A 25,039-nucleotide genomic window follows, 5' to 3' on the forward strand; every position below is an offset into this window, starting at 1 on the left:
GTGCGGGTTCGCAAGTTCCGCATGGAATCCCTGCGGTCGGTGGTGGCTGCCCTGGTTCCGGGGGAATTCATGGCCTCCATCGATTTGAAGGATGCGTATCTTCACATCCCCATTTTCGAGGGTCACCAGAGATACCTTCGATTTGCCATTGCGGAGGATCACTACCAGTTCGTGGCGTTGCCCTTTGGTCTCGCCTCGGCTCCGCGGGTCTTCACCAAGGTGCTTGCACCGGTTCTGGCATTATTGAGGGCCCAGGGCGTTTCTGTCCTGGGGTATCTGGACGACATTCTGGTTCGGTCTGCGACCAGCCAGGGTCTGGAGAAGGACCTGTCTGTCACAATGCAAACTCTGCAGGAGTTTGGTTGGACGATAAATTTTCCAAAGTCGACACTGAGTCCGTCGGTTCGTCTTCCCTATCTGGGAATGATTCTGGACTCGGTGCAGGCGAAGGTCTTCCTGCCGGAAGACAAACTCAGGACTCTCCAGGAGGAAGTCAGGTCCCTCAGGGACGTTCCGCACTCGTCTCTGCGGACGTGTATGAGATGTCTGGGATTGATGGTCTCGGCCTTCGAGGCGATTCCATTCGCCCAGTTTCACACGCGGGGTCTCCAAGCGGAGATCCTGTCCAGGTGGGACGGGCAACCTCAATCTCTGGATCTTCAAATCTCGTTGAGTCATCGCACCAGAGAAAACCTTCTGTGGTGGCTCCAGTCCCCGTTGGTGTCCGGGGGCAAGTCGTTTCGTCCGATCTCGTGGACGGTAATCACCACGGATGCCAGCCTGTCGGGCTGGGGTGGAGTTCTGGGCGTTCTGTCCGCCCAGGGGACTTGGTCGGAGGGGGAGTCTTCCCTTCCGATCAACATTCTGGAATTGCGTGCGATAAGTCTCTGTCTTCATCGCTGGACGGACCAGCTGCAGGGCTGCCCGGTTCGGGTGCAGACGGACAATGCCACGGCGGTGGCCTACATCAACCACCAAGGGGGCACCAGGAGTGCCCGAGCGGCTCGAGAAGTGGCCGACATTCTGTCTTGGGCCGAGACTCATGTCCCGGCGATATCGGCGGTTCACATTCCGGGGGTGGAGAACTGGCAGGCGGACTGAGTCGCCAGACCCTGGATCAGGATGTGGACCTGTTCGCGTCTCGTCTCAACAACAAGGTGAAGAGGTTCGTGGCAAGGACGCGCGACCCTCGAGCAGACGCGTCGGACGCGTTAGTGGCCCCGTGGCATCAGTACAGGCTGATGTACGCGTTTCCACCGATTCAGTTGCTGTCCAGGTTCCTTCGCAGGTTACACTCGGAACGCAGCACGGTGATTCTTGTGGCACCGGACTGGCCTCGCCGGTCCTGGTACGCAGACCTCGTGAATCTGGCGGTCGACGCCCCATGACGTCTGCCTCTTCGAGACGATCTACTGTCTCAAGGACCGATATACCATCCTGCTTTACAGTCGCTGGCTTTGACGGCCTGGCTGTTGAGACCGAGGTCCTGAAGGAGAGGGGTCTCTCTCCAGAGGTCGTTCATACTTTAATCAATGCGAGGAAGTCTTCCTCGGGGAAGGTTTATTACCGTACTTGGAAGGCCTATTTTGCCTGGTGTGAGTCCAGGGGGTTTTCACCCCGCACGTACTCGGTTTCCCGTGTGCTGTCTTTCCTTCAAACGGGTGTTGATCAGCGTTTGGCGCTGGCTACGATAAAGGGTCAGGTGTCTGCACTGGCCGTTCTGTTTCAACGTCCCGTGGCTTCCAACTCCTTGGTTGGCACCTTTGTTCAGGGTGTGCGGCATCTGGTCCCCCCTAGGCGGGATCCTCTGCCCCCTTGGGACTTGAATCTCGTTCTATCTGTGTTACAACGTGCTCCTTTTGAACAGATCAGGGAGATCTCGTTGTCTATGTTGTCCAAAAAGGTCGCCTTTTTGGTGGCGATCACTTCGGCTCGCAGAGTGTCGGAGCTGGCGGCTTTGTCCTGCAAGTCTCCGTACCTGGTTATTCATTTGGATAAGGTGGTCTTGCGACCTAATCCTTCGTTTCTTCCGAAACGAGTTTCGGAATTCCATCTTAATGAGGATATTGTCTTGCCTTCGTTGTGCGCGAAGCCTAAACATCCAAAGGAGGTGAGATTGCATTCTCTGGATGTTGTTCGGGCGATAAGGGTTTACCTTAAATCGACTGAGTCTTTTCGAAAGACGGACTCCTTGTTTGTTCTTCCAGAGGGTCCTCGGAAGGGCATGGCGGCTTCGGCCTCTACCATCGCCAAATGGATCAGGCAGACCATTGAACAGGCCTATGCTTTGCAGGGGAAGGTTCCCCCTGTGCCTGTGAAGGCGCACTCTACTAGATCTGAGTACGTCTTGGGCCTGTCGTCATGGGGCTTCTGTAGCCCAGGTGTGTAAGGCGGCGACTTGGTCGACCGTGCACACGTTCACAAAATTCTACAAAGTAGATGTTCAGGCATCGGCGGATGCTTCCTTTGGCCGCAAGGTTCTTAGTGCGGCTGTTCCCTAGGGTCCCTTGTTGGGGACTCCTGGCTGTTGGGATAAGTTTTGTATCCCCTGGTTTTTTTGTCTTTTCCTGGGTTGTTGCTCCTGTTGAGTACTTGTTTTTTGCTGTTGCCCAGCTGGTTTCCTTCCTTTGGTAAGGTTCCTTTCTTTGATGCGGAGACTGCGTTGCCTTTCGGCGCGGATGCGTTTCCCACCCCTCATGTTTGCACTGCTTTGGGACGTCCCCATATGTGACGAATATGAAGAGGCGGCGACTGTCGGAGGACGTAAGAGAAAACTGAATTTTTGTAAAATCTTACCTGTAAAATTCCTTTCTCTGAGTCCTCCGACAGTCGCCGCCCCCGCCCCTCTTTTGGGGTTTGGTTGTATACTCTACTGCTATTCCACTAAAACTGAGATATGGTTGCAGGAAGTAGGAGGGTATTGACTGAGGGGACCACCCCTTGAGGGTGGGATATGTTAAAAGCTTTATTGTTAACATATTCTGTTGCCTAGCTACTCCTTCGGAGCAAAGTCTAATACCCCATATGTGACGAATATGAAGAGGCGGCGACTGTCGGAGGACTCAGAGAAAGGAATTTTACAGGTAAGATTTTACAAAAATTCCGTTATATAACCTGGTGTCGGCAGGCAGTCATACTCCTATTGTTGATCTGCCCATAAAATAGATGGCCCTTCTAACACCATTATGTTTCTAGGTATAACTCTCGATACCAATCTTATGCTTGCCCATGGAGAAAATTATCTGAATATGTCAGGTCATTCACGAGTTTGTTAGGTCCCCGGACTGTTTCAAAGAGTTAGTCTCTTTTAGGGATGCTTAATTTCGCAATGAGGTTTATTCCACAGGGTAGATCTTTTGTTTCTAGGTCGTTGGCTCTTCTTCCCCTGCACCAGGATGCTGACTTGCTGATAAGTTGGCAAGTTGATGAACAAGCGATTTGACTATGTAGGACCAGTTTCCATGTGACTGGAATGGTATTTCCATGTTCATTCCACTACTTACGACCAGGTCCCCTAGAGTGTTTTAAGATGTTTCAGCATCAGTGGGTTTTGCGGCCATTTGTGGGCATCAATGGTTGGCTAGTCGTTGGCCCTCAAGAGTCTTGAACATTTCCAGTATTGCTCAGACTTCAGCTTTGTTTGAAATCTACCCGATACTTGCTGCAGCAGTCACATGGGGCCCTGATTGGTCAGGCAACACAGTGATTTTCTTTACTGATAATTTGGCTACAGCCGAAAATTGAGGGTAGATCCTGGTCCCTCATCATCATGTTCTTGCGCAGGTTGACATGGTTAGGCCTTACTTACAAATTTAATTTCCTTGGTGGAATTATCAGTGTTAACGACATAGTGCAGCAGACGCCTTATCTCGTTTTAATTTTCCACAATTTGTCTTACAGCATCCACAAGCAGATCCAGTAGGCATTAAGGTACCACCTTATTCCCTGCTGATCATGGATTAGTTGCACTCTGGGCTCAGGCGGTTGAACTGGTTAATATTTAGTTATCCAGAAACACAGTCAAGGCTTACACTACGGGTTGGAAGACTTTAAGTTCATGTCCCTATACCCTTGCAGATCTCCTGGGGATATCAAATATGTGATGGCTTTCACTGCCTATTGCCATAGTGAATTGTCCCCATCGCTCAATACTATAAAGTTATATCTCTCAGGTATTCAGCATTTCAGGTCCCTGCAGGATCCTGGCAGTCCTTACATTTTTGTGGCCCACCCCTTAAGCTATTTTAAGGGGTATTCAGAAAACTCAGGGGCAGTCACGTTTTACACGTTTACCAGTTACTGTTTAGCTCTTCAGACATGTTGTCCCATTCCCGTTTGGTGAAGGTCCCAGTTTAGTTCTCAAAGCAGTCATTTATTTAAGTTTCTTGGTCTTCTCAGACCCAGGGAGGTGTCCCAGGCCAGTTGTCATGCACCTGTGCTACTCAAAGGCAATCTCACTCGGTTCCCCCGACCATTTTTCTCTGCAACTTCCCAACAATAAAAACAGGCAGATGGACCAGGGATTGGTAGTGGGTTATTACAGAACTAAAGTAGCTGGTGCCCAGTAGTTGTGTTTTGACCTACTCGTCAAAGAATTTGCAGCTTCTCCCCTTAACAGTCCGTTAATCCTTTTCCCAACACGTCCTCTCACCTCCAAGCAGTTCATTTCTCATGTTAGGATTTTGTAAACACATTTAGGTTTAAACCCGAAACTATTTTCAGGACGTTCGTTCAGGATCGGTGCAGCATCAGCAGCCTCCAAACAGGGGGTTGCTTCACGCATCTTCAAATATATGGGACGCTGGAATTCCTCCTGTTACAGTCGATATATACCAGAACCCCACGCCAAAGTCATTAGGGCATTTGCTACTTGATTAAATTGTTCGTTATACTGTTATTAAGCATTTTCCCTCATACCTACTCTGGTGTTTTTTGCCCTCTTTTAGGCATACTGACCTGCACGATTTTGGCACACCTCAGGTTGTGGTAGTTACAGATATCGCATTTCTGGTTGAAGACTCAGACTACAACTATAATTATAATTGTTGCTGCCCAGAGGCTTAACTATAACCTTTCGGGCCCTGGTGCAAGAAACCATGAAGGGCCCCCCTGATCCACTTGTTACAGGGTGCTTTTTTTTTTTTATGGTGCCGCAGTAGGACCCTTTCCTGCCATCTTGAGGTCTGCCTACGGTGGCGGAACGCAAGGGCCTGGTTGCAAGTCCGACGTTTGCAATCCTGGTAGTTTGGCCCCCTGTCTTACCTCCACCGTTCGCACACACAGGGCTCACCTCCACCGTTCGCACACACAGGGCTCACCTCCACCGATCGCACACACAGGGCTCACCTCCACCGATCGCACACACAGGGCTCACCTCCACCGATCGCACACACAGGGCTCACCTCCACCGATCGCACACACAGGGCTCACCTCCACCGATCGCTCACACAGGGCTCACCTCCACCGATCGCACACACAGGGCTCACCTCCACCGATCGCACACACAGGGCTCACCTCCACCGATCGCACACACAGGGCTCACCTCCACCGATCGCACACACAGGGCTCACCTCCACCGATCGCACGCACAGGGCTCACCTCCACCGATTGCACGCACAGGCCGCTGAAGTTCCCAAGTGATGACAAAGGATGAGATGCAGGAATCGGGTGGAAAGGGGTCTGAACTGGGGTACCAATCAGAGGTGGGTATGGGCAGGAGTGGCAGAGGGATGAGATGAGGAGGATGGATAGGAATGGTTGCAGCAGAGGGGACAATATTATGGACATCCCTGGAAGGGGCACTTAGGTGTGTGTGTGGGGGGGGGGCATGGAGGCTCAGCAGGCTGGGCAGAAACTCTAGAGAGCAGCTGGCAGAGGAAGGAGAGGAGTTTGAGATGTGCAGAGAGCTGATCATGGCCCCACCCCCACATCTCAGGGTTCCCAAACACACCGGGACCCCCACGTAAAACACTCACTGGGCTCTGGGTGCTGCAGCTGGCATCAGGGAAGGGCCCCGCAGAGCCCGAGCAAGAAGCAGAGTCAGGTCACTATAGAGAACTTGAGCTTGTGTCTGGGGGAGGAGGAGCGGCAAGAGGAGCTGGCTGATATCTGCAGGCGCTGTGTCCATGCTGGGGGCAGATTAGGGACAGCAAGGGGGCTTTGCAAAGTCTAAATGTGCTGCAGACCTTGTGCTCCGTAACCCTAGTGAGCTATCACAGGAGGTGCCCCTACTGATCCTGGGGCTCCTTACTCCAGCAGGTCATTTTCCTACGGTCTTGGGGCCCCTCATGGTGGCAGAATGCCAGGGCCCGGTCGCAACTGCCATCTTTGGGACCCTGTTAATTCCTCTACTGTTGCTGCCATTAGATAGTTATAGTGTGTGTGCAATGGAACGTTGGGATATGGCGCTACCTGTTATGTTAGTTGAGGTTAAACCAAGCCAATGTAGTATCTACGGTAATTCTCATGAGACACTTATCCAATAGATATGACCATAAATAAAGAAATAAAAAATTAATCCGTGCACTGTGAGACTATAAAATCAAATATTAAAGTGCCAGCGTGCAAGGTGCTATGTGCAAATACAACTATATCAAGTTGTATATTAAATTAAAAAAATGATCAATTAGTTCCCAGGGGAACGTGCTGTGTAAATGTAGTGTGAACCACCTGTTTATCCGTGTTAAGGGATCCTTGGGTTAATTACCTCAGAAAGAAAGATGTTATATTGCTATGTTAACCAATGTTACAGTGAATCCTGAAACCAGAGTGCAACTAGTGCAAATATAATAGTGCAGGTAGAAAGTGTGGGAAGTATGCTGGTCTATAGTAACCAGTGGGGTGAACCGCTGTTCCTGGACGAGAAACAGTCTGCTACCATGCAGGTGCTCTGGTGCAAAGTCCGTGGCCCCCCGCAGGTATTATTCTCACCGCACTGAGTTCCCCTTTCAACAGGGGCGCAGGTGACGTGTGACGCTGAAGCTCTGCTCTAAGCGTTTCGTCACATTGACACCATCTGGAGAGGCCGCTCCAGATGACGTCAATGTGACGAAACGCGTAGAGCGGAGCTTCAGCGTCACACGTCACTTCTGGTAAAGAGGATCCGGTCCGTGGAACGCAGAAGCGTTGCGGTGATCCCGCTGAATGGTGAAATTCCAACTGTAAGTTCTCTGCTATTTTTACTCACATGTACATATTACACTATGGGGAGTCTTCCGCTTTTATCTTGAGTTTGCCAGACCCACTGGATACCTAGAAGGGGACCCCACGCCGCAGTGCCTACGGACCCACGGGATACCCAGGAGCTGGACCAGACAATTAACCTACACAGCCTGCGCCCCTGTTGAAAGACATGTGTCTCATGCGAATTAGATACTACATTGGCTTGGCTTAACCTCAACTAACATATAACAGGTAGCGCCATATCCCAACGTTCCATTGCACACACACTTTTTTCACGCCCCTCATTTCACGCCCCTCATTTCTTGGGGGGTGGGTTGGCGGCAGCTTACACCTGGTTCTTCATTTAGGTCCTCCATAGCGCTGGTCATATTTGATTTATATATTAGTTATAACTAATAGTTTCAAGCTAGAAAAGTAAAAGAAATCACAGAGCGGGGTTAACTGTTGTAGTGCACATCATCCTGGTCTAACAAAAGATAAACTTGACTGACTGAGTGTTGACTCTCAAATCTAGTCAGCAGATTCAGGTGATACTATTATCCATAGTTTTTTTTTTTTTTTTTTTTTTTTTTTTTTATTTCATCAAATGACTCGGGGAATCAGCCTTTTTGCTGACATTATGTAGGTTGATGCAATTGGGATATATTTGTAATAAATTGTTCTGGCTTGTCCCTCTTACTCAAGAAACATGCCAATATAATTGAGGAGGTTATGGTGGCTTGCTAGTTTGACAAAAGCCACATTTACCCAAACTTGCCACGTAGACACCAGTTGAGTCAAATCCAATGCAGTTTAATAAAAAATAAAAATAGGCTAAGCGCTGTGTAAATCTATAGCTTACTGCCACATCAAATTAAAAAACCTCATTGGGACTTTAAAGCGGCTCTTCAGTCATTTTTTTATCTTTCCATCTATTACATTGTCTGCCCCTTGTTTTTTCTCTTCCAGTAAATACCTTATGCAGCCCACTTCCCCTTTCTTGTCTGATAAAAAGCCTAGGGGCTAATGACCTCTTGCACAGCTCTCTCTCTTTGCCAGCAAGGGAGTTTGCCAGCAAGGGAGGAGGGATGAGTCCTAGGACAGCGAATTAGAGCTGCAGAGCCAGAGGGGGCTGGATGAGGGTGGAGATAACAGGAGACTGCAGAGATCCATAGGTATTTATTCAAGAGCGGAGAAATGTGCAGGCAAGCAGTTGTGTGTGTGTGTGTGTGTGTGTCTGTATATATAGTTACATAGTAGGTGAGGTTGAATAAAGACAATAGTCCATCCAGTTCAACCTGTGTAGGTGTGTGTGACTGTAATCATCTAACATAGCCTTTAATCTCCTGATCCTTGAGATGCAAGTCTAAGAGTCTTTTGAAAGTCACCATACTACCCGCAGAAACCACCTTTTGTGGTAGGCAATTCCACAATCTTGTAGCCCTAACAGTAAAGAACCCCCCTACGTTGCCTGAGGTTAAAACGCTTCTCCTCTAATTGCATTGTATGTCCTCGAGTCCTCATGCAATTCCTTCGAATGAACAGCTTTTTTTCTAAGCTGAGATCCCCATTAAGATATTTATAAATTGCTATCATGTCCCCTCTCAGACGTCTCTTCTCCAGGGAGAATAAATCAAGCGATTGCAGACGCTCCTCATAATCAAGGTCCTCCAATCCCCTAATTATTTAATTGATTCCCCCAAGGGTTCCCCTCCTAACGTGTATTGTGTTTTTATGTTTTTAGTCCCCAAGTGCAAAACCTTACACTTCTCCACGTTAAACCTCATTTGCCATGTCGTTGCCCACTCCGTAATTTTGTCCAGGTCATTCTGTAGGATATCTGCTTCATGCTGTGCAGTTATTGCCCTGGCCAATTTTGTGTCATCTGCAAAAACTGATAACGAACTACTGATCCCGTCCTCAATGCTGTTTATGAATAAATTGAACAAGGTCGGTCCCAAGACTGAGCCTTGGGGGACCCCGCTTACCACCTCAGACCAGTCTGAGTATGCGCTGTTTATTACCACCCTTTGGACACGGCCTTTTAGCCAGTTCCGTATCCAAGAGCAAACCCTGCTGTCGATACCTGCAGACCTTATTTTATAAATTAAGCGCTTGTGGGGAACTGTATCAAACGCCTTAGCGAAATCCAAGTACACCACATCCACTGGTCTGCCCCTATCTAGCTCACAGCTCACCTCCTTGTAGAATGCTAAGAGATTGGTTTGACAAGAATGCCCATTTGTAAACCCGTGCTGGTTACTACTGATGATGTTGTTGTCTTTAGCATATTCTACGATATAGTCCCTTATCATCCCCTCCAAAAGTTTACAAATTATTGATGTCAAGCTGACAGGCCTATAATTTCCCGGGATATGCCTCTGGCCCTTTTTGAATATCGGAATCACGTTAGCCTTCCTCCAATCCCCTGGTACATCTCCTGTCCTAATACTGTCAGCAAAGATCAGGAACAGTGGTCTAGATATAACCATACTGAGTTCCTTGAGCACTCTCGATGGAACGCCATCCGGGCCTGGTGATTTGTTTGTGTTAAGTTTATCCAGTCTTTCCCTGATTTCACCCTCTGTTAGCCATAGAGGCAAGTCCTGTGTATTACTACTAACCAAACAGTCATGGTCAGTGTACCCCTCCTTTTCCTGCGCAAAGACTGACGAGAAAAAAGCATTCAGCACGGTTGCTTTTTCAGTGTCCTCTGTAACCATCCTCCCATCATTAATTATGTGTGCAATATGCTCTGCCCTAGTTTTTTTGCTGTTGATATATTTAAAGAATTTCTTTGGGTTTTTTTTTACTATCCTCCGCTATTTGTCTCTCAAAGTTGATTTTAGCCATCTTGATTTCGTGTTTACACTTCTTATTTGCCTCCTTGTATTGCTGGAAGGCCAATACTGTGCCCTCTGATTTATATTTCTTGGAGGCCAATTTTTTTCCCCTAATAAGTTTTTTAACGCTACGGTTTAGCCAGCCAGGTTTGGCTTTGTCTCTTCTAAATTTATTCCCCATAGGAATGCACTGCAAGATGCTTTTGCTTAATATGTTCCTAAAGCATTCTCATTTTTCCTCTGTGGTCAGTGATCCCAGGGTTTGATCCCAGTTTAACCTTTCCATCAATGAGTACAATTTTGGAAAGTTTGCCCGTCTGAAGTTTAGGGTTCTTATGTTCCCCACTTGCCTTTTTATATTATTTATACTAAATGTGATCATCCTGTGATCGCTAGAGCCCAGGTTGTCCTGGACTCCTACCTCTGAGATTATGTCTGGGTCATTAGTGATCAATAGATCCAGGATTGCGTTTTCTCTGGTAGGGGAATCCACCAATTGTGACATGTAGTTGTCCTGTAAGGTTTCCGTGAATAGACGGGCCTTATGTGAGTGTGCAGTCCCCTCTTCCCAGTCAATGTCGGGATAATTGAAGTCGCCCAATACGATGACTGATCCCAGTTTTGCCACTTTACCCATTAGTGCTAAAAATTCCTGCTCTACCTCCTCCCCTTGGTTAGGTGGCCTATAGCAAACCCCCACAATTACTTTCCCCTTTTCTCCTTCCCTAAGGAGTTCTACCCACACAGATTCTAAATCCACGCTCATCCCATCCGTAATGTCACTCCTTTCTAGCACCTTTATATTGTTCTTGACATAGAGACATACCCCTCCCCTCTTTTCTCTTACGTCCTCCGACAGTCGCCGCCTCTTCATATTCGTCACATATGGGGTATTAGACTTTGCTCCGAAGGAGTAGCTAGGCAACAGAATATGTTAACAATAAAGCTTTAACATATCCCACCCTCAAGGGGTGGTCCCCTCAGTCAATACCCTCCTACTTCCTGCAACCATATCCCAGTTTTAATGTCTAGCTTGTCAGGCGTGGCTGGCTCTCTCTGTGCTGGGACTTTTTGTCCCAGACTCTTTCTTCTTTTTAATATTTTATTTGAGTTTTTTCTCTACCTTTACTTAGCTGTTGTTTTTGTCAGCATTAGTTAGTTCTTCGGACGAAGAGGATCATGCGGACTGGGTCTCGGGCTGATCCCCCTGATCGCAGGTCGTGGGTCAGTGGCTTCCCAGTCTGCCATCGAGCGTTCAGCCAGGTAACGCTCCTGGCACGGTGAACGACCCATCCCTGTTCGGTGCAGGGATGTTTGGTGAGGTGGCTACCTCACCGGACGCTGTGCGGTTTCTTAACCGCCATTGTGTGCGTCTTGAATTGCGACTCTCCCTGCCTCATGTGCAGCGGCTTGTTCGCCTGTGCGGGTTCCCCACGCCATATGAGGTAAGTGTGTCTATGTGGGGACCTGTCTGTCTGGGGGGGGTCTCAGTCTGGGACTGTGTAACCTGCCTTTAAATCACACTGCTTGTCTCCCTATCTCTCGGCTGCATGCTGTGGGCTGCAAGGGGGGGGGGAGCTGTATGACACTGTGTGTGTCAGGCTGGGCAGTGTGGGAAGCTGTGTGCTGTGGGGCATGTTTTTAATGGCATGTTGGGGCATATACAGCGATCGCTGCGGCGATCTAACATGTATCCATATGATGGGATGAATTTGTGTGTGTTTTTATGCACTGTGGAGCGGCGGTTTCGGCGCCAAACGACGCCATTTTACCGGCGCCCGCTCCGGCCGCATGGTTTACATGCACGGCGGCCATTTTCTTGTAGCCTCCATAGGCTTACATAGAGCGCCCTGGCAGCATCACTTCCTTTTTCCTGGAACACCGGTCGAGGCAGCAGCAGCAGCGGGGGTCTCCTCAGGTTTTATCCTTCTATTCCTGTTGTCCATTGCCTGTATTCAGTCTGTATATTCCCTGTGGGGGTCTCATTGTGCCTGAGTGTGTGCGGTGGGCTGCGCTTGCTGAAAGGGGGCAGTTAACCCTTGGTTGTCTGGCGTACAGGGGCAATGGATTCTCAGGAGGGCAAGTTTCCCACAGTATTGGTGGAAAGCCAGGGGACCGCTGTTTCCCCCCCAGGGGGGGATTTAGCCACTATTGTGGCTGGCCTTGCTGCCCAGGTGCAAATGCTGGTGGCTGCTCAGTCTACTAAACGGCCCAGAGTTACTCTGTCCTCCGATTCTGAGGGTGAAGGTGATGGGGCTGTTCTGGCAGGGACCCCCCTATCGGGGTCCCGCTCCTCTCTTGATCTAGTGGGGTCTGAGGTAGAGGCTGAGGTTGAGGGGGTTGATAATTCTCCCCCTGGCTCGCCTGAAGAGCTTGCAATCATGGATGAGTTGATTGCTTCCATTAAGCAGACGCTACGTTTGCAGGACGAAGTGTGTCCCCCCGCTGCCTTGGCGGCTAATGGGACGCAGAGAAAACGCAGGACGCCGCAGGTTTTTCCCTGCAATGGTGATTTTCAGCGCGCTGTAAAGGATCAATGGCGCGATCTGCGCAAACCTTTTGCGGTACCAAGTAAATTCAAGTTGCGTTATCCTTTCTCCCCTGCCACTGATGAACGGTGGTGTGTGCCTCCACCAGTGGATCATGCAATTGCGGTTTTGAACAAAGCCACTGCGATTCCTGCAGAGGGATCCCCTGTTTTCCGTGATGCCACGGATAGGAGACTGGAGTCTCTTGCCCGTCATACTTATTCTGTTACGGGTTCTATGCTTAAGGCTCTATTTGCTTCTCTCATGGCGGCCCAGGCGATCGCAAGTTGGACGCAGATGCTTAGGCGCGTCCTAGTGGCCGATTCGGCCTCGGCGGCGACCCTGGACATGGTGGATCAGATCCACCAGGGTGTCATGTATCTGTGTGATGCGGACCTGGACCTGATTCCGTTGGCTGCACGTGTGCATAGCGTGGCGGTGTTGTCTCGCCGCCTGGTTTGGTTGAAATGTTGGTCGGTGGACCAATCTTCACGTAAAACCTTAGCCAATCTGCCTTATGATGGGTCTCGCCTTTTTGGGGAGTCCCTGGCTGTGTTGATTAAGGGGATCACCGGGGGTAAGAGCACTCTCTTGCCCCATTTCCCCAAGGCTAAGGGGGCTTCTGGGAAGAAGCATGCGAATTTTCGGCCCCCTCAGGGGTCCTTTCGTGCCTTTCGGCCGCACTACAAGGGCAAACCGTTCAAAGGCCAGGGCTCTCAGAAGAAACCCTGGTCTGGGAAACAGAAGTCCGGCCAATCCGGACCTGCGGCCCATAACAGTTCGGCCTGAAGGGGCGCCCTCACCCAGTTTTGGGGTGGGGGGACGCTTGCTCGGTTTTCTTCAGCCCTGGTTGGCCCGTGTGCGGGACAGATGGGTTCTGGAAATCGTTCGATCTGGTTACAAGATCGAGTTTCTCTCTCGGCCAGAGAGCAGATTTTTTCCCTCAAATCTACAACTGTCTCCAGAGCGCCTGCGGGATCTGCACCTGGCGGTGCGGGACCTGAGGGCTCAGGGAGTGGTGGTTCCGGTGCCTCATCGGGACAGATTTCGGGGGTTTTATTCCAATCTGTTCACCGTGCCCAGAAAGGAGGGCAAGGTTCGTCCAATTCTGGACTTGAAAGCTCTGAACCGCTCTGTGCGGGTTCGCAAGTTCCGCATGGAATCCCTGCGCTCGGTGGTGGCTGCCCTGGTTCCGGGGGAATTCATGGCCTCCATCGATTTGAAGGATGCGTATCTTCACATCCCCATATTCGAGGGTCATCAGAGATACCTTCGATTTGCCATTGCGGAGGATCACTACCAGTTCGTGGCGTTGCCCTTTGGGCTCGCCTCGGCTCCGCGGGTCTTCACCAAGGTGCTTGCACCGGTTCTGGCATTATTGAGGGCCCAGGGCATTTCTGTCCTGGGGTATCTGGACGACATTCTGATTCGGTCTGCGACCAGTCAGGGTCTGGAGAAGGACCTGTCTGTCACGATGCAAACTCTGCAGGAGTTCGGTTGGACGATAAATGTTCCAAAGTCGACACTGAGTCCGTCGGTTCGTCTTCCCTATCTGGGAATGATACTGGACTCGGTGCAGGCGAAGGTCTTCCTGCCGGAAGACAAACTCAGGACTCTTCAGGAGGAAGTCAGGTCCCTCAGGGACGTTCCGAACTCGTCTCTGCGGACGTGTATGAGATGTCTGGGATTGATGGTCTCGGCTTTCGAGGCGATTCCTTTCGCGCAGTTTCACACGCGGGGTCTCCAGGCGGAGATCTTGTCCAAGTGGGACGGGCGACCTCAATCTCTGGATCTTCAGATCTCGTTGAGTCATCGCACCAGGGAAAACCTTCTGTGGTGGCTCCAGTCCCCGTTGGTGTCCGGGGGCAAGTCGTTTCGTCCGATCTCGTGGACGATAATCACCACGGATGCCAGCCTGTCGGGCTGGGGTGGTGTTCTGGGCGTTCTGTCCGCCCAGGGGACCTGGTCGGAGGGGGAGTCTTCCCTCCCGATCAACATTCTGGAATTGCGTGCGATAAGGCTCTGTCTTCATCGCTGGACGGACCGGCTGCAGGGCTGCCCGGTTCGGGTGCAGACGGACAATGCCACGGCGGTGGCCTACATCAACCACCAAGGGGGCACCAGGAGTGCCCGAGCGGCTCGAGAAGTGGCCGACATTCTGTCTTGGGCCGAGACTCATGTCCCGGCGATAACGGCGGTTCACATTCCGGGAGTGGAGAACTGGCAGGCGGACTATCTGAGTCGCCAGACCCTGGATCAGGGGGAATGGTCTCTCCATCCGGCTGTCTTCCAGATGTTGTGCGCGAAGTGGGGTCTTCCAGATGTGGACCTGTTCGCGTCTCGCCTCAACTACAAGGTGAAGAGGTTCGTGGCAAGGACGCGCGACCCTCGGGCAGACGCGTCGGACGCGTTAGTGGCCCCGTGGCATCAGTACAGGCTGATGTACGCGTTTCCACCGATCCAGTTGCTGTCCCGGTTCCTTCGCAGGTTACACTCGGAACGCAGCACGGTGATTCTTGTGGCACCGGACTGGCCTCGCCGGTCCTGGTACGCAGACCTCGTGAATCTGGCGGTCGACGCCCCCTGGCGTCTGCCTCTTCGGGACGATCTACTGTCTCAAGGACCGATTTACCATCCTGCTTTACAGTCGCTGGCTTTGACGGCCTGGCTGTTGAGACCGAGGTACTGAAGGAGAAGGGTCTCTCTCCAGAGGTTGTTCATACCTTGATCAACGCGAGGAAGTCTTCCTCGGGAAAGGTTTATTACCGTACTTGGCCTATTTTGCCTGGTGTGAGTCCAGGGGGTTTTCACCCCGCACGTACTCGGTTTCCCGTGTGCTGTCTTTCCTTCAGACGGGTGTCGATCAGCGTTTGGCGCTGGCTACGATAAAGGGTCAGGTGTCTGCGCTGGCCGTTCTGTTTCAACGTCCCGTGGCTTCCAACTCCTTGGTTGGCACTTTTATTCAGGGTGTGCGGCATCTGGTTCCTCCTAGGAGGGATCCTTTGCCCCCTTGGGACTTGAATCTAGTCCTATCTGTGTTACAACGTGCTCCTTTTGAACAGATCAGGGAGATCTCGTTGTCTATGTTGTCCAAAAAGGTCGCCTTTTTGGTGGCGATCACTTCGGCTCGCAGAGTGTCGGAACTGGCGGCTTTGTCCTGCAAGTCTCCGTACCTGGTTGTTCATTTGGATAAGGTGGTCTTGCGACCTAATCCTTCTTTTCTGCCGAAACGAGTTTCGGAATTCCATCTTAACGAGGATATTGTTTTGCCTTCGTTGTGCACGAAGCCTAAACATCCAAAGGAGGTGAGATTGCATTCTCTGGATGTTGTTCGGGCGATTGGGGTTTACCTTAAATCGACTGAGTCTTTTCGAAAGACGGACTCCTTGTTTGTTCTTCCAGAGGGTCCTCGGAAGGGCATGGCGGCTTCCGCCTCTACCATTGCCAAATGGATCAGGCAGACCGTTGAGCAGGCCTATGCCTTGCAGGGGAAGGTTCCCCCTGTGCCTGTGAAGGCGCACTCTACTAGATCTCTGAGTACGTCTTGGGCCTGTCGTCATGGGGCTTCTGTAGCCCAGGTGTGTAAGGCGGCGACTTGGTCGACCGTACACACTTTCACAAAATTCTACAAAGTAGATGTTCAGGCATCGGCGGATGCTTCCTTTGGCCGCAAGGTTCTTAGTGCGGCTGTTCCCTAGGGTCCCTTGTTGGGGACTCCTGGCTGTTGGGATAAGTTTTGTATCCCCTGGTTTTTTGTCTTTTCCTGGGTTGTTGCTCCTGTTGAGCACTTATTTTTGCTGTTGCCCAGCTGGTTTCCTTCCTTTGGTAAGGTTCCTTTCTTTGATGTGGAGACTGCGTTGCCTTTCGGCGCGGATGCGTTTCCCACCCCTCATGTTTGCACTGCTTTGGGACGTCCCCATATGTGACGAATATGAAGAGGCAGCGACTGTCGGAGGACGTAAGAGAAAACGGAATTTTTGTAAAATCTTACCTGTAAAATTCCTTTCTCTGAGTCCTCCGACAGTCGCCGCCCCCGCCCCTCTTTTGGGGTTTGAATGTATACTCTACTGCTATTCCACTAAAACTGAGATATGGTTGCAGGAAGTAGGAGGGTATTGACTGAGGGGACCACCCCTTGAGGGTGGGATATGTTAAAGCTTTATTGTTAACATATTCTGTTGCCTAGCTACTCCTTCGGAGCAAAGTCTAATACCCCATATGTGACGAATATGAAGAGGCGGCGACTGTCGGAGGACTCAGAGAAAGGAATTTTACAGGTAAGATTTTACAAAAATTCCGTTTTTCCTACCCTGTCCTTCCGGTACACCGAATACCCTTGGATATTGGCCAGCCAGTCATGTTAGGGGTCGAACCAAGTTTGTTATTTCCACAAGGTCTATGTCCTCCTCATGTACTAACATTTCCAATTCTTCCATTTTATTAGCTAGGCTCCTGGCATTAGCATATCCCCTTCTTAGTTTTACGGAAGTTAAACGTCATTGGCGGTTATGTTTATTTCTGTTTGGTCTGCGGTTTTCCTGCACAGACCTGCCAATTGGCGTTGTCGACCTACTGTCGCTGCTAACACTACAGCTGCCTTCAGTCCTCTGCTCCCTGCTGACTGATTCTACTTCTGAGCCCTCCCCCCCGTCTCCTAGTTAAAAAGCTCCTCCAACTTGGTGGCCATCTTTCTCCCCAAAAGAGCTGTACCGCCCCCATTAAGGTGCAGCCCATCCTTACTAAAGAGCCGGTAGCCAACTGAGAAGTCAGCCCAGTTCTCCAGGAACCCAAACCCCTCCTTCCTACACCAATTCCTCAGCCACTTGTTAACTTCCCTAATCTCCTTCTGCCTCTCCTGTGTGGCTCGAGGTACAGGCAGTATTTCAGAGAAAAACACCTTGGAGGTCCTTTTCCTCAATCTATTACCAAAGTCCCTGAAATCGTTCTTAAGGATCCTCCACCTACCTTTAACTTTGTCATTAGTGCCCACATGCACCATGACCGCTGGGTCATCCCCAGCCCCCCACATCAATCTGTCTGCCAGATCTGCGATGTGCCGAACTCGGGCGCCCGGTAAACAACAAACTGTTCGGTTCACGAGATCTTTTTTACAGATTGCCCTCTCTGTCCTCTTGATAATTGAGTCCCCAACTACCACAACCTTTGTAACCTTTCCTGAGTTACGGCCCCCCTTCTTCCTGGAGCCGTCCCTCCCCTGGCAGCTGGGGGAGGGTGCATGCTCCAGCTCTGCCACCCCTGAGTTGATATCCCCCTCAACCTGCAACTCGGCAAACATGTTAGGGTGTAACAACTCAGGACTGGCCTCCCTGACGCTCCTCCCCCTAACATTCCTAACAGTCACCCAGCTGCGTGCCTCTGCTGCTTGCGTCTCCTCCATTCCTCCCTCCTCTATGCTGGCCCCTGCCAGCGCCTGATGGGTAATGTCCAAGCTCCTTTCCAGGTTGTAGATGCCACGCAGTCTTGTCACTGTGTTCTCTAGATCCACGATGTGGGCTTCCAGAGCAACAAGTCGCTCACATCTTGCACAGCAGTATTCGTCCTCGATTTGTTCATCAAGAAACTCATACATGCCGCAAGAAGTGCACTGAGTGGCATCCGCAATCCTGTCGGACATTATTACCCACTACTCTATGGGGATATATTAACGACCTGCTCTTCCTTACCTACACTACCTCTGTCTCCCCTGGTACTAAACCTGGGGTCCTCACCAGTCGCTAATATACTAACCAGTCGCAAGGATCCTCACCAGTCGCAAGGATCCTCACCAGTCGCAAGGATCCTCACCAGTCGCAAGGATCCTCACCAGTCGCAAGGATACTCGCCCTCCAGTGTGTGTGTGTGTGTGTGTGTGTGTATATATATATATATATATGTGTATATATGTGTGTGTGTATGTATATATATGTGTATATATATATATATATATATATATATATATATATATATATAAATATATATATATATATTTTTTTTTTTTTTTGGTGTTTGTGTAAATCCAGGAAGTTAACAGTCAGCAGCTTCAGCTGCCCACAGTTAAAATGGGTGCAGCCAGACCTAGTGGAGGGGGATTTCTGCAGCATATTTGGCAGAATCACCGTAAATAAAAAAACAATATGCAAAGTGGTTGGAGGGAAGCTTCAGAATGGCAGATGTTTTTATTACAAATTATTTGAGCAGACTGCAGTTCCTCTTTAATCACTTCCCCTTAGTTGGACATCATATGAGGTCATGGGCTTTGAGTGGGGATATCATTTTATTTCCGCTGGAATTCCCTTTACCATAAGAACAATCATAGCGGCTGAATAGCCACTTGATCGTTCTTACAGGACAAGGAAGGGGACAACCCTCCTCCGCCGCCCTCCGGTGCTTCTACCGGCTCGCCTGTGCGATTGGCGAGCCGGAGAAGGAACCGGCCACCGGCGGAAGTGTACCATAGAGACTGCAAGGACCACATGGTCCCTGGAAGTCTCTATGACTCTCAGAAGCATGGGCGCGATGTGATGACGTCACGCCCGGCCTGGCAGTTTCAATACTGCACTGATCTCGGCATTCAGCTGAGTTAGTTTTTTTTTTTTTATTTCAGGCTTTCTAGCCTGTATGAGAGATCTGAAGTCTTATTGACCCCAGATCCTCCCCATAAAGAGGACCTGTCATTCCCTATTCCTATTACAAGGTATGTTTACATTCCTTGTAATAGGAATAAAAGTGATCCAAAAAAAAATGAAAGGGAAAGTGTAAAAAAAACTAAATAAATAAATAATTAAAGTGCCCCTGTCCCCGCGTGCTCGCACGCAGAAGCGAACACATGCGTACGTCTCGGCCACATGTGTAAACGACGTTCAATCCATACATGTGAGGTATCGCCGCGAACTTTGGAGCGAGAGCAACAATTCTAGCCCAAGACCTCCACTGTAACTCTAAATTGGTAACCTGTAAAATATTTGAGAAGTTATAGAGATATTTAAGTACCGAAGTTTGGCGTCATTCCACGTGTGTGCGCAATTTTAAAGCATGACATGTTGGGTATCTACTCGGCGTAACATCATCTTTCACAATATTCAAAAAAAAATTGGGCTTACTTTAGTGTTTTTGTTTTTTTTATTTTAATTCACAAAACCGTTTTTCTTTCCAAAAAAAACACGTTTGAAAAATTTCTGCGCAAATACCGTGTTACATAAAAAGTTGCAATGACAGCCATTTTATTCCCTAGGGTCTCTGCTAAAAATATATATATATATATATATATATATATATATATATATATATATATAATATAATATTTGGGGGTTCCCAGTAAATTTCTAGCAAAACATTTATGATTTTTAAATGTAGGAGCAAGGGTGCCAGAAATTGCCCGGTATGGAAGTGTATGAAATAATAAATGTGTGATGGAATACAATAACAAAACTTTACATCCAATAAAAAATGATCCAAAAGATCACAATCTCAACAAAGTATATTGAAAAAATATGATAAGCTGTCAATGTTCAATGTACATTGACAGCTTATCGTGCTTTAAATATACTTTGTTGAGATTGTGACCTTTTAGATCACTATATTGGATGTAAATCAAATTTTGTATATTCTATTCCACCACATGTCTATTATTTCATATACTGCCTTTAAAGTCCAAATGAGGTTTTGTTTTAATGTAGTTTAATTTAGGATTTCAGCATAGACAAAAAAACAGGAGAAAATACCCCGGATCACCACTGATGAGACACCCAAAAATAGCGGGAAAGGTCAGTAATCTTTTACTATTCTCTCTATCGCAGCCAAAGGCTAAGCAGTCACCAACCAAACAATAGTTCAAAAAAGAAAATTGGGATCTGTAAAGTACAGAATCCCCAGAAAAGAAGTTGAACTTGGACACACAGAGAATGAAGAACGTAGCTTTATTATAACAATATAAAAAATTCAACACTACCACAGGTTGCATATGCAGCCCAGACAATTGAAAACAGACAACGTTGTCTAATTAAGGGGGAAAGAGACCATCAGCTGCTCATGCATTACCCCGAATCATTCAAACAACATTCACTAGGCATGGAATTGTTGAATTCCCAATTAAGTAGATAGGATGTGCAACGTAAGAGTCCATTAGTTCATATTCAAGCCTTATGGGAATGTCATATAGAATACATGGTTTCTAGGCAGTTGTGGGAATATAGGAGGATCTAGGCTTCACGCTAAAGCAACAGTGTATCTGTATCGCGGATTAGTTGCTGAGTGTCAGAGGGAATTCTTGGTATTCAAGCTCATCGCTCTGTACACCCATAGATAGACTGACGTCCATGCTGTTGATTACCGCACTAGTGCCAATGCCACTACACTGGCTTCAGATAGCCGCCTCCACCCAGCTGACCGCAATAAGTTACAGTGCGCATGCAGCCGATTGCCTCCTTGCCTCCCCAAGAGACGTCAGGAATGATGACTGAGTGCTCTTAGCGAAACTACTGAAGTTGCAGGATGTGATTCGGCTCCTGTTTTTCAACCATCAGTCATCGCTCAGGACTTGCATGCAAGTGCTGGGTCTGATGGTGTTCACCTTTTGAGGCGGTTACGTTTGCTCAGTTCCATACCAGACCTCTGCAAAGAGAGATTCTTGCCAAATGGGACAAGGATCCGCTGTCACTGGACGATCTAATCCTGTTGAGTCGGGGTATGAGAGGATCTCTGATTTGGTGGCTCAGCTCTGTGGCGATTCTGGGAAAGTCTTTTCTTCCCCATTCCATGGATGCCGGTTTGTCTGGGTGGGGAGATGTCTTGGGAGGATACTCGACTCAGTGTTTGGACTCGGGAGGAGTCCAGTCTACCGATCAACATACTGGAGATTCAGGCTTTCAGACTTTGTCTGTTTCAGTGGACGGATCGTCTGCAGGGATGCCCAGTGAGGATGCAATTGGACAGTGCCACGGCTGTGGCATATTTCAATCATCAAGGGGGCACAAGGAGTGCCATGGCGGCCCGGGAAGTTGTTGGCATTATTTGGTGGGCAGAACAATATGTTCCGGCCCTCTCTGCAGTGCACATTCTGGGGGTAGAGAATTGGCAAGCGGACTATCTCAGTCGGCAGATGTTGGCTCAGGGAGAATGGCCTCTTCACCCGGAGGTTTTTTTTTATCAGCTGTGTCTCCGGTGGGGGACCCCCGATGTGGACCTGTTCGCCTCTCGTCTCAACAGGAAGGTGCAGGTTTCGTGTGAAGGTCTCGGGATCCTCTGACGACACCGCAGATGCCCTGGTGGCTCCTTTGGGTCAGTCTCGTCTGATTTACAGTCGTTTCGGAAATCAGATTCTTTGTTCCTACGGATGGACCTCATAAGGGGCAGGCCCCATCTGCTGTGACAATTTCCAGATGAGTCAGGCAGACGGTAGTGCAGGCCTGTTCTATTAAAGAGAGCAAAAGAGAACTGGATTTTTTTCTTACCATAAAATCCTTTTCTCTGAGGTTCACTGACTGACACAGCACCTTCCCCTCTGTTGGGTTGAGTTATGTATTCTGCTGACACTGCTTGTTACAAATGGAAGTCCTGTAGCAGGAAGTGATGGTATACCCCCTGGGACTGTCTCAGGGGTGTAGCCAAAATTGTTTCCGCCTAGTCCTACTCCTGAAGAGAGAGCTGCATAAGCCCAAGGGTCTAGAAAGACTTGGAGCTTTGTCAGTCAGTGAACCTCAAAGAAAAGGGTTTTACGGTAAGACAAAAATCCAGTTTTTTGGCGTATATCACAGAACACCGATATCCCCTCCTCTTGTCTGTTCTTTATTGGTAGCTACAAAACGGAGACTTAGCTGAGCTTGGTCCGTATCCATTCACCTGAAGATGGCAGCATAAGTAGTAATGGATATTTACTCCTCCATGTCCTATGATGTGCTCCAAATACAGGATTTTTACAGGTAAACCAAAAATCCTATTTCTCTTTCGTTCATTGACAGACACAGCTCCTTATCTTCTTGACCATTGGGTTATACGGCCCCCTACAGAAGTAGGACACAAGGCAGCAAAAAGCTTGACTATGCCTATGGGGCAGTCCCAGGGGGTATACTCCCACTCTCAGCTATAGGCACTCAGTTTTTTTTTGCCTAGTCAGGAGTAAGGACCTAGTTCCTTGCTGGGATCTCTGGTCCTGGCAATTTTTTTCCATTTAAATTGAACTTTTTTCTATCTTTATTTTGTTCCTGTGAGAATCTACAATCTACAGTCCCCCCAGTCTGGCCAGCTCTGCGCTAGGTCAGCCACGACATAGCCCTACTGGACGGGGGCTGGCCTGCGAGTTAAACGTCTCGCGAGGGCGCATAAGACCTGGCCTCAGCCTGAGTCGCAGCGTTCCTCCTGGCCGACAGCCCCCCCCCCATTCCGATGGAGCGGGGGAATGTCAGGAGCTGTGCCCATCCTGTTTCTGGTATGGTAAGTAGCTGTCCCCCTCTACCCTTGGAGGGTTTTGGGATGGATGTGGACCCTTCCCTTGGACGGTCGGACCCCCCCCCCGGTTCCCCCTCCTTTCCATGTAGTGTGTCCCCCCCCCCCCCTTTCTCAGTGTCCTCTTTCCTGCTTCCTTTGATAAAGTTACAAAACAGTGGGGTTGTCCAAGACGCACTTTTGTGGTCCCTAAGCGTTTTGCGATGAGGTATCCTTATGAGGGTTCCCTGCTTAAAAATTGGACAGTCCCACCTGTAGTGGACTCACCAGTTGCCAGGTTAAAGCGGAGTTCCACCCTTGGATTTTTTTTTTTTTTTTTAAATACCCCCGGGACAGTCAGGGCTAGTGCATTCCACAATGGCTAGCCTCTGATCTGTCCCGGGTTGCACTTACCTGTTAGGACAAATACTTACCTTGAAAACGTCTTGTCCAGCGCTGCCATCTCAGATGTGGGCAGCTTGAAGCCAGCGAGATCCCCTTCGGCGTCCTCTTCCTCCTTCTTCGGTCCCACGATGCCCTGCGCCGGCCCCGCCGTCACTTCCGGTGCGCGCGCGTCAACCCTCCACATGCCCAGAAGCTGTTTACAAGGGGATGACGCGCGCGCCCCGGAACTGACGTCGGGGCCGGTGCAGGCGCAATGATTCCTGGGAGCGATGACGTTCAGCTCCCAGGAATCATTGCAGAGCCAGGAAGTGACGACGGGCCGAGGAAGGAGGAAGAAGGAAGTAAGGTAAGTATATTTTCTTCGCTACGAGGTAAGTAAAAAAAAAATGTGATTATCCATTTCTTTTTCAGGTGACCCGAAGCGAGAAGATGGAGGTAAGTATAAAATTAGGGTGGAACTCCACTTTAAATAAAGCCACCTCAATTCTGGTTGGGGAGTCCGGGTGGCTAGTTCGGTACTTAGGCCGGTATTTACTATTGCCCTAGTGTCGCAAACTGAGTGGGCTAAACTTTTATGCCGGGGCCTGGAGGTGGAACAGCTTTCCCCTGCCTTTGCACAGCTGGCGGATGAGTTGATCCAGGGCTACAGTTTGTCTGTGATGCCTCTTTGGATGTGACTCCTTTAATTTCTAGACTGACTGTCTCAGAAGTGGTCCTTCGGCGTATTATCTGGCTGAAATGCTGGTCTGCGGACCAGAAGTCTAAGAAGGCCTTTTGTGGGGGATCGCCTGTTTGGAGCTTCCTTGGATATCCTCATTAAGGGCCTTACAGGAGGAAGAGTACTCTTCTTCCGCAGGCTCCCAAGGGCAAGGAGCCCCGTCCTAGATGGGGGCCATTCTTCTAGGCTCTTGAGAGGCCTTTTCGTCCCTCAGGGTCTCAAGACAAGGGATCTAAGCCCTTTAGAACCTAGTTTGGCAAGCCACGAGCGGGCTCCTTTTCTAGACCTGCGGACAAGGCTTCCTCTGCATTAAGGCACCTGCATTAAGGAACCTGTATCTGGGGTATTGGGACATCTTCACTGGGTTCCGGATACTTGGACTTCCCTGGTACAGTAGGTACAGAAAGTCATTCGGTCTGGCTGCAAGATCGAGTTTTGGTCTGATCCTCCGGAAAGGTTCATCCCTTCCAACCTGCACTTGTCCCCAGATCTCTTACGGGGGGTCTCTTTGGGGCAGTGCAAGACTTGTTAATTCAAGAGGTGATTGTCCCAGTTCCAACTTTAGAACGTCTTCAGGGGTTTTACTTAAACCTGTTTACAGTTGAAATGGGACAAGAATCCTTAGCCTCTAGACCACATGGATCAGCCAGACAGTGATTCTGGCCTATTCAATGAAGGGTTAGGTTCCTCCTTTCCCTGTTAGGGCGCACTCTACTTGGGCGCTTAGTGCCTCCTGGGCCAGTGATGCAGGTTTGCAAGGTTGTCATCTGGTCGTCTGTGCACACAAAGTTTTATAAGGTGGATCTGTTGGTCTTTTGGCGGCAAAGTTTTGCAGGCTGCTGTTGAGAGTACCTGGTCCTTTTTGAGAATGTATTGTTTTTTTCAGGTAAGCTCCAGTAGTTTATGGTTGAGCTTTGACACATTGTTGGCTACGGTTTAGCCTTGGGAATTTTTTTCTTACTGTT

The 25,039-nt window shown here is 49.3% G+C and overlaps 1 protein-coding gene across 1 annotated transcript in view; it reads left to right on the forward strand.

Moving 5' to 3' along the window:
• NOL8 (nucleolar protein 8) overlaps nucleotides 1-25,039 on the forward strand; it is a 559,501-nt gene that overhangs the window by 334,442 nt on the left and 200,020 nt on the right. The window lies entirely within an intron of this gene.

This window comes from Pelophylax lessonae (genome assembly GCF_965119305.1).
Source record: "Pelophylax lessonae genome assembly, chromosome: 8".
Lineage (NCBI taxonomy): Eukaryota > Metazoa > Chordata > Amphibia > Anura > Ranidae > Pelophylax > Pelophylax lessonae.